The following is a 9,899-nucleotide window of genomic DNA, read 5'->3' on the forward strand; positions in this document are numbered from 1 at the left end:
AATCTAAACCCATGGGGCCTGAAATATTGAATTAAAGTTATGAAGCTAAAATGCCTCTCTCCCCCCTTTCCTTCACAAACCATATTCTAAGGACTGTTTTCTTTTTCCTCCTCTTCCTCCCTCTTCATATTTTTCTGATTCTCCTTTCACTATAGAAACCCCAAGGAAAGCAGATTAAGCTAATAAATTATGAACATGGAATATTAAAAATTGTAACTAATGATATCCCCTCTTCTACTTCATGCAAAGATTACCATTGGCATCAATTACACAGGGAGGCCACAGTTTGATCAATTCTGACTTTGGCAGACTCTATTGGAGGTTATATATATATATATATATATATATATATATATATATATATATATATATATATATATATATATATATAAAACTTAACTTTCAGTTAAAAATGATGATAATGATAATCTAGTCAAAGAAGGTTTTTTTGATGGTAACTCTCTTTTGGATCCTGTAGATGTAGTGAAGAAATTCACATAGAGAAAATGACAATGGGTCTCCAAGAACAAAGCAATAAAGGATTTCTTATACTTTGGAATAATAGACAAGAGCCCAGCTCATGTCACTCTGAGAGTGTGCTCGCTAAAGAGTGAGCTCATCCTTTATTGATGTGAACCCTGGGCCTTCTTTTAAGACAGCTGGTTGAAGAATTCCTTTCCTGTGATCTTTTTGCTTGTCCCAGATTCTTGATAAATCATTATTTTTCACAGGAAAACATTTAGCTTTGAACTAAGGTAAATTTTATTAGTTGTAGTGAATTAAAAGTGGATATTAAGCTTTGCACCAATAATTCTTTGAATATCATTTGGTAAAGACTGATGTTGCTCAGAAATTTGTCATCTCATTTTATGAGTTTCTATTAATCCAACCTCTCATGGGAATGTGTTTGTTTTTGATTCTTGCTAAGATATGGAAAGTATTTTAGCATTAAATAGGTTAACTAAATAATTGACATAATTTATAATTTTTGTATGTATGATGGTAAATTGGATAAAATCATAATATGTAACATAGTGTGCTAATCCATTTCAAATACTTTAAGATTGATTTTCAAAATGCATTAAATAAAACATTTTATACTATTTTAGGTTTTTAAATTTAAAGAAGTAGAATGATTATAATTTATTATTTAACACACAAGCAGTACGTTGGATTAGAAATAAGATAGGATTGCTTGCATACATGGCTATAAATCCAGTTCCACCATGTGACCAGTAATAAGTAACTTTGCTTTTAGTACCTGGGTTTTATGAATGTAAAATAATACCTATCATGCCTTGGTCTATTTCACATGGCTGAAGTATCAACTAGATACAATCCTATGGTAAAAGCACATTTGCATGGTATTATTATTGTTTTAGATGGTAATGATAAAGTATAGGAGATATATGTTTGGTTTGAAGAACTTCAGTTGTATTTTTTGGAAACAATTTTAAGCAGAATCTACAATATAAGGTCATAAGATTTGGCCTGAGAGGCCACCTAACATCCTACAATTGTGAATCAATGACTAGTTCAATTTAATACAGTATATTTCTGAGAAATTATCTGCTTGTTATTATACCAAAGACTAAAATAAATTATAATCTCACTTCTTAAGGATTTTAAGCTGTTGCTGGGCAATGATTTATTTCTATAAAACAATAAAAAATCATGGAGGAAGATAGAAACATAACAGTGATCTTTATAATAACGGTTTAAAATCAAGCCGTTCCATGATTGAGTTTTGCTGGAACCTACAGTAAATGCCATTCCAGCAGATAAAAATAATTGCCAAGCCAACTCAGAGCTTCATTAGAAGTCTCTGGTAGAATCTCAGGGGGAACCCAGTCAGAAATCCTTAGCACAGGTTTTAAAAGTATGTCATTATCCATTCTTTTCTCCATTTCCCACACACCTGCAGTTCATCTTTCCTAATCTCCCTCCTTCACTCGCAAACTGGTAAACTTCTGTCTCTGACACAAAACACAGAGTTCTCTTCTTTTTTTCTTTTTGTTTCAAACTCCAACATTTTTATTATTATGAGCATCCATTTAGCATCTGTAATTTCATTATTTTTCATTTTGCATCTTCTCCCCCTCCCCTATCTACCAAATAAAATGTTTCTTGGTGAATCAATAGTGAACATGCAAATTAAAGATGTCTTTTTATGGATTTCTGAAGTTTTATACAACCTTAATGATGGAATTAACTTACAGAATATGTAAGCCAAAGTGGTTGTGTGTTATTTTTCCCCCAAACCACCATGAGTCACTGTGATTAACCTCTTGTCTGATAAATTTGGAATTGCCAAGTGTAAGGATAAATGAGGATACAGTCAGATTTAATCAAGTTATAAGGTCTTCCAAAATGGTTTTTATGTAGCTGGTACTACATTATTCTGAAAAATGAACATGAAAATCAGTTTTTGCTGTCATGTTTACTACCTAGATGAGACATCTTTGTTTAGTTCAGTCTAGAATCCTGTAAGAGAAGCCAGAGTACTTCATTTCCCATTGATATTTGTTTTCAAATTTGCTTCATAAAACATAAACATTCTGTATGCAATGAAAGTGTTCATATTTGCATAGTAAAACTAAGAAAAAAATTTAATTCCATAAATGTAATAAAACAAGAGTATTTTATCTTTACATAAACAAAACAGGTTTAAATTATTTTAACCCACCTAATGGTATCAGTTTTTTTTAGTCACTATTAGTTTTACCTTTTTAGAATTGTCTTTTCATTTCTAAAGACATGAAATGAAAACTCACAAATAATTCTATATATTTGATGACAGGAGAGAGGAGAAATGCACTCTCTTTCATTCTGATGGTAGAAATACAATGCTTACAGAATGCATATAGAAATTTGGCTTCATGCATCAAAAAATTAAACATTTATAACTTGCATTCACTTTCTACTCAGATGTGTAGAAACCCAGAAAGAGGCTCACTCATACCAGTATAGGATGAATAGGGTTCCTTTAAATTCATATGTTGACATCTGTACTCCACAGTACTGTGACTTGTATTTGGAGATAAAGTCTTTAAGGAGGAGATAAAGTTATAATGTGGTTATCCAAATGGACCCTAATCCAATCTGACTGGTGTCCTCATAACTAGAGGAAATTTGGTGCATGGGGAGAAACCAGACATGCACAACACAGGTATAAAGTCCATGTAGGGACAAGGTGACAAGGTGGTGATCTGCAAATCACAAGACAGACCTTGGAAGAGGCTAAAGCTTCTAACATCTAGATCTTAAACTTTTCTCTTCCTCCAGATCTGTGAGATAATGAATTTTTGTTTTTCAGCCATTCAAACTGTGGCATTTTGTTATTACAGTCCTAGTAAACTAAATACCCCTGCCATTATAATACAAAAACAGAAACAAAGGGAAGAATAAGTGACAAATGTGAGTATTCTTGAATCCATCAAAGACCTGAGGATAAGGCAATCATCTTGGCTCCAACATGATAAAAATCTAAAGAAAGACAGTTGTTTCTGAACACGAGCTCACTTGGTGTATATGCAACCAGTTAAGAGAAGTTGGAGGTTAAAATATAAAAAAAATACATATGACACCCAAATAAATGAAATAATAATTTTGTGTAAATCTAATAAATTAATGCAAAATCTGTAGGATGACCTTGTGAATGATCAGAGAACACCAATTAAAAACACAGATTGTTACTGAATTAAAAGCAAGACCCAACTATATACTGACTATAAGAAATCTTTTTTAAGTACAAAATCTATAACAATTGAAAGTAACAAGCTATATTAAAAAAAAAGTACAATGCAACCATTAACTCAATAAAAAGTGGAGAAATTGTAATAATATCAGTCAAAAAAGTTTAGGACATGAAACATTATTGGAAGCAAAGAAAAATAATGATGACATGATGATAAAGAAGTTCTTTCTCCAGAAAAGTATAATAGTGCTATATTGTATGTTCTAAATGACAAGCTTCAAAGAACACAAAACAAGAAGTGATGTAACAGAAAGGAGAAATAGGCAGATCCAAAATTATAGTTATAGACTTCAGCACTCTTCTTATGGAAATAGATATACCAAGAGGATTGAAAGTCAATAAGGATGAAGATGACCTGAACAACCTAAACTACTTTGATAATTGATATTTATAGAACACTTTCACTCAACACACATATGTACTCTACTCTTTATATGAAATATTCATCAAGATATCATTTTTTTAGCTATTAGAAAACAAAAAATAGAAACCATGCAATGTATGTTATTGGACATAGGAAAATTAAATTATCTACCATTTGGAAATTAAAGATGCACTCCTGAGTAACTAATTAGTCCAATGGGAAGTCTGAAGATAATCTTCAAAAAAAATGAAAATACAGCATATTAAAGTTTGGAGGATACAGCTAAGGAAGTATAGAGAAACTAATACCATCAACATTATATGATACAGGATCTATTTTAAAAATTCTAGATCTAGTACTAGAGTTCAGCATAGTTTCAGGATGCAAGGTTGACATTTAAAAATATACGTACTACAACGAACAATTATAGTCACAGATTTTTAAAAAGCATTATTATAGCACAATAAACAAATATAGTTTGGTTGAAATTAATAAGATTCAATCAAGATCTGCATGTTGAGATATAAAAAGCTCTGATGAAATACATAAAATATCTAAATAAAGGGGAAAACATAGTGCTTATAGATTTAAAAAAAAACAGTATTTTTAAACTATCAACATTTTTTTAATTTGATTTATAGATCTGATTGAATTCTAATAAAAATTTCAGCATACCTTCCTGATAAAACATAAACTGACTTGATCTTATAAGGAAAATTAAAGGAATTAGAATAGTCAAAATAATCATGGAAAAGAAAAACGAAGCTGCAGGGTCTACTCAGCCTGATTGTATGATTTCCTATAAAGCTCATCAGTTATGACACAATGGTGTTGGACATGGATGAGTGGAAGAGGACATCAAGTCCAGATAACCAACACAAATATGGTTATTTTTTTATAATGTTTTCAAGTCTATTAAATAGACTAAGGCTAGTCTTTTCAAAAATTGTGCTGGAATAATTTTCAAAAATACCAGAACTTAGAATATAACTCTTATATATAAATAAATTTACAATGGATCATAGAACTAAATGTAAAATAATAAACCATAAAATTTACAGAGGAAAACAATAGGAAATGTATTGCTTTTGGGTTAGGGACAGATTTTCGATATGCTAAAACCATGATACATGAGAGGAAAAAATTTTGATTTTACAGAAATTAAAATATTTGCTTCATGAAAATAACAGAATGAAAAGAACAAGCCACAGAGGTATACTAATCATATTTCCAACATAATTGTTTTCATTATATATAAAGAATATTCTCCACAAAACAATGAAGTACATGGACAAAGCCATAGATATTTCACTACAGAAGATAGATAGAAGAGAAGTAGTTGTGTGAAAAGATTCTGAACATTATTAGTCACTAGGGAAATGAAAATTAGAACCACAGTTGAATTCATTATACACTTCTTAGAATGACTAATGATAAAATCAAAGAAAAAACAACAATTCTAAGTGCTAGAAAGTACATGAAGCTTCTGGAACATTCATTCTTTTCTGGTGAAATATACAAAATAACTACCTTTTGAAAACAGCTTGACATTTTCTTACAAAGTCTACACTTACCACACAGCCCAATGATTCCACAGTAAGTATTTACCAAAGAGAAATGAAAAACTTGTGTTTGCATAAAACCTGTATATGAATGTTTATAGTAATTGTATGCAAAGCACCAAATAAGTGGAAACAACTCGGAACAACTCAGACATCATTCAGTTGGTTAAATTTTAAAAAAGTGAGAAATATTTAAAATCTTTTAATTATTACTTTATAGAAATCCTTTCAAAATAAGTGGATTAAAAGATTATAATATAGTTAGAGAGTCATCAAAAATAAATACAAATGTGCAGTCAACCACAGAACAAGGTGATTCATGAAAAGGCTTTAGTAATCAGGAGAAAAACTAAGTGATAAATGCATAATACACCATTTCACTTCATGATGCCAAATAGAAGTAAGGACCACCACTCCACCAAGAGTCTACCCATGATTTATTAAGACTTTACTTAATAAAACAGCCAGCTACCTTGAACAGGGCAATGTATATTTAGATTAGAGTTGGTTTTATGAATTAACCAATAAGGGTCTTGAAAGGAAAGAAGAATTAGAAGGAGGTCTGAGGAAGAAACTGTCTACAGAAAGGATTTGAGAGATATATGGAGCATAGGAACAAGCCACTTTGAGAGTGATTGTATTCACCCATGGGTTCTGGAGTTTTCTATTAGGTCATAGATCTTGGAAGTTGACTTTTACATTTCTTCAAATTCAACATATTTTCTTTTATAGGCTTGTTAAATGAAAAATAATGTGTCCTAATATTTATCTAAAAAGAAGAGATATTACATTGAACCCTGGGACACCATCACTATGTATTTACCTAAGAGAAATGAAAACTCAGGTTTGCATAAAACCTGTGTATGAATATTTATAGCAATTCTGTTCAAAGCACCAAATAAGTGGGATCAACTCAGAAGAATGCAGGTTTCATTCAATTGGTTAAATTTTAAAAGGTGGTACATATTTATAGTCTTTTAATTACTACATTTATAAGAATGTATAACATAGGAATATTAAACAGGACAATAAAATATGTCCCCTTTTGCATATGAATGACAACACCTCCTTACCCTTTCCCTCTTGTCCCATTGTCTCCACTTCTGAGACAAGAATATGCAAACAAGAAATGGTACTCTGAAAATGATCCTGAGATAATAATATTTGGATCCTGATTTCTCAGACTCCAAATGCCTTTGTGCAGTTCTACCATTTAGGTTTTGTGCAAATAGAAGACTGCCACTCAAAATGACAACAGATTTTTCTGTTTTATTTATCACAAACATGGGCTATTATTATGCTTTTAATCACAAGCAAGCAGAGTGAAGCTAACTAACTACCAATTGACTTTCAAGAGGAAAGTGGGGGGGGGCTGGTTGCCACTTGGCATACATTTGGAACAGGTGTTAAAAATAATTTGAATAAAAGATGACCACAGGAAGGACATCTCCATGTAGTAGATAGAATCTACCGTCTTTTTACATTTAGGGAAAATTTGATTTGAACAAATGGCAATTACAGACTATTTCCTTAAGTAAGAAACTGATCTGTCTTTAGAGACTAATGTAAGTATTTAAGAATCCAAAATATCTGTATAAAGCAGGAATAAGACCAAGTTTACTTCACTGAACAATGTATTGATGAATTATGAATGAGTCCAAAAAGCGTGGGGGGGTAGTGGGGGAGAGGTGGGAGGTGCACACATCTTGTTGATGGAGAATATGTCTTTTTCTTAATCCAACTATCTGGGTTTCAGCCTGCTCTGTCTGGAAGGGCAAGAAGGACTACTATTTAGAGGAACTGTGAAGTTTACTGTTTATACTTGCAGGAATATTAAACATAGAACTCAAATTGGGGCATTTCTACCCTCTCTATCATAAAAGAGAACCACACCTGATCTTGTGCCACCTCTTCCCACCTTTTCCTCTTGCTGCAGGGCTTGAGCAGTAGGGGAGCAATATCTTCCTTGTGGATATCTTGGAATACTACTCAGATCCACAAGATGAAGAACTTGTAATCTGTAAAAAGAAGGGTGAAAGAATCTACAAAGAAAGGTGTTTTTTCTCTGTGAGAAGTGGAGTTTTCCCTCACAGATGGAGGTAAAGAGCAGAATGGAGTTGGTATGGGGCAGGTGAGGAAGACAGATAAGCTAGATCAGGAATCAACTAAGCATCCCAGGGGAACCCCTAACCCAAGTTTCTCAAGTCTTCAAGAATCTTCAAGAATCTTTTTGACATTCAAAATATTATTACATTAGTTAGGACTTTAATTTTTCTTCCCTGAAAGCAAATCTTCTTAATTGTTCAGAAAATAAGTTTTATACCAACTTAAGTTTGGGGAAGCCAAGTGACACTTCCATCTACTTTTGTACTCTCCATGGAGAGAAACTGACTAGATTATAAATTGGAACTCCAAATGAGAGTTGTGGATGGGGAAGCCTGGTGGTGATAAACAGACCTGCAATGCCCAAGAAAGAGCAGCTGCAAGAGCCAGAGAGACTATGCATTCTGCTGGCTCAGTACTCTCTTGCCTGCTGCCCTCTCAAAGGGAAAGAGAAAGGGCTTACTGAACATCTGTGTTACACTTGCTCTTTATGTTTTTTGAGACATTGTACAGATTTATTTAGAAATATATTGAGAGTTATTTCCTGGGTAATAAAGGGCTAATATTAAAAGGCATTTGGGGACTTCTATGTATTGGAAGGACTCATGCTTTAAATATTTGTATATGTGTATGTTAAGTATATAAAATAGGTTTTGTTGAATATATTTAGTGGCCACTGAAGAGTTCTAGATGGCCTCTGTGATATGAGATTGGAGGGTAAGGTATACACATACTCTTGTATTTTGAGCATGTGTGGGTTTGTGTGTATTTATGTGTATTTTTTTTTTTTTGTGTGTGTGTGTATAAAAGCATGTGCACACTTGACCATGAATCTCTTGTCTTTCAGATCTGGTTGACATAAAATTACTTCATATACCTTAGAAATTGAGGAAAGGGATGGAACATAAATTGAAATAAATGGATTGACTTCTAGTTTCTTCAGTTCTAAACTATGAAATATTTGAGTGATCTTGTTCAGGGGGCAGAATTGCTGCAAGTTAAAAATTTCATAAAATTGATTCTATTGGGAATGCTTCATCTTTTAGACTTTTACAGTTTGTGAGTACCAAGCTATGTCTTATATTCTTCTTTTATATTGTATGTCCCTTAACCAAAATACTGAAAACACAGTAGTCCCACATTTAATTAATTAATAATTTACATGTGTTAATAGTAGAGAAGTATTAAATACAAAACTCAGGTGTTGAATATTTTTCCAATGATAGATTAGGGGTTTAAAATGGTGTGAAAAATTCTTCTTAGGAAATCTAGGATAATGACTGATTTGGTGTATAAATTTATTTGTGTATAAGACTGAAATTAGACTAATAAATTAGTACAATTCACGTTCAGCTTGGTTCCCAAATTTACATCATCAGAAAAGCAATAGAAAATTTGAAAGTTCAATTAAATGTAAATGAGAGAATTGTAATTTATTTTAATGAAGGAGTTAATAATATTTGAAGAAGACTAGACTTATTTCCTATAACATGATCACTGAGCTGGTGTTCCTTATGAGTCAGAACCTGAAGTCTACAGGCATTTGGCTGTTATTTGAAATTTAGTTCTGCCACTTACTACCTCTATGACCCTGGGCAAATTTCCCAACCTGTCTGTACCTCAGTTTCTACTGTACACACTGGGGATATTAATTGTACCTGCCTCTTGGGGGTAGTTATAAGGACTGCATAGATTGATACATGCATGTGGATAGAGACGTCTGGCATGGATTAAGTGCTCAAAGACATTATTTGTGAAGGTAATTGCGCTCATTTTCTATTGTTCTTTTGACAAATTATTACAGACTTAATTGCTTAAAAAAAGAGAACTTGCCTGTCTTACAGTTCATTAGGTTAGATGTTTGATACAGGTTTCACCAGGTGGAAGTTTATGTGCCCTCAGGCTGGGTTGCTTTCTATAGGCTCTGGGGGAGAATCTGTTTCTTTGTCATTTGAGCTGTTGGCAGGACTTGGTTTTTGTGGTTTAAGATCTAGGTCTCTGTGTTCTTCTTGGCTATAAGCAGAAGGCCATTGCCAGCTATTAAAAGCTGCTGCATACCTTGGCTCATGACGCCTGGCCTCTGTCTTCAAAGCCAGAAAAGGAGGCCAAGTCC

This window comes from Marmota flaviventris, chromosome 9, assembly GCF_047511675.1.
Source record: "Marmota flaviventris isolate mMarFla1 chromosome 9, mMarFla1.hap1, whole genome shotgun sequence".
Taxonomy (NCBI): domain Eukaryota; kingdom Metazoa; phylum Chordata; class Mammalia; order Rodentia; family Sciuridae; genus Marmota; species Marmota flaviventris.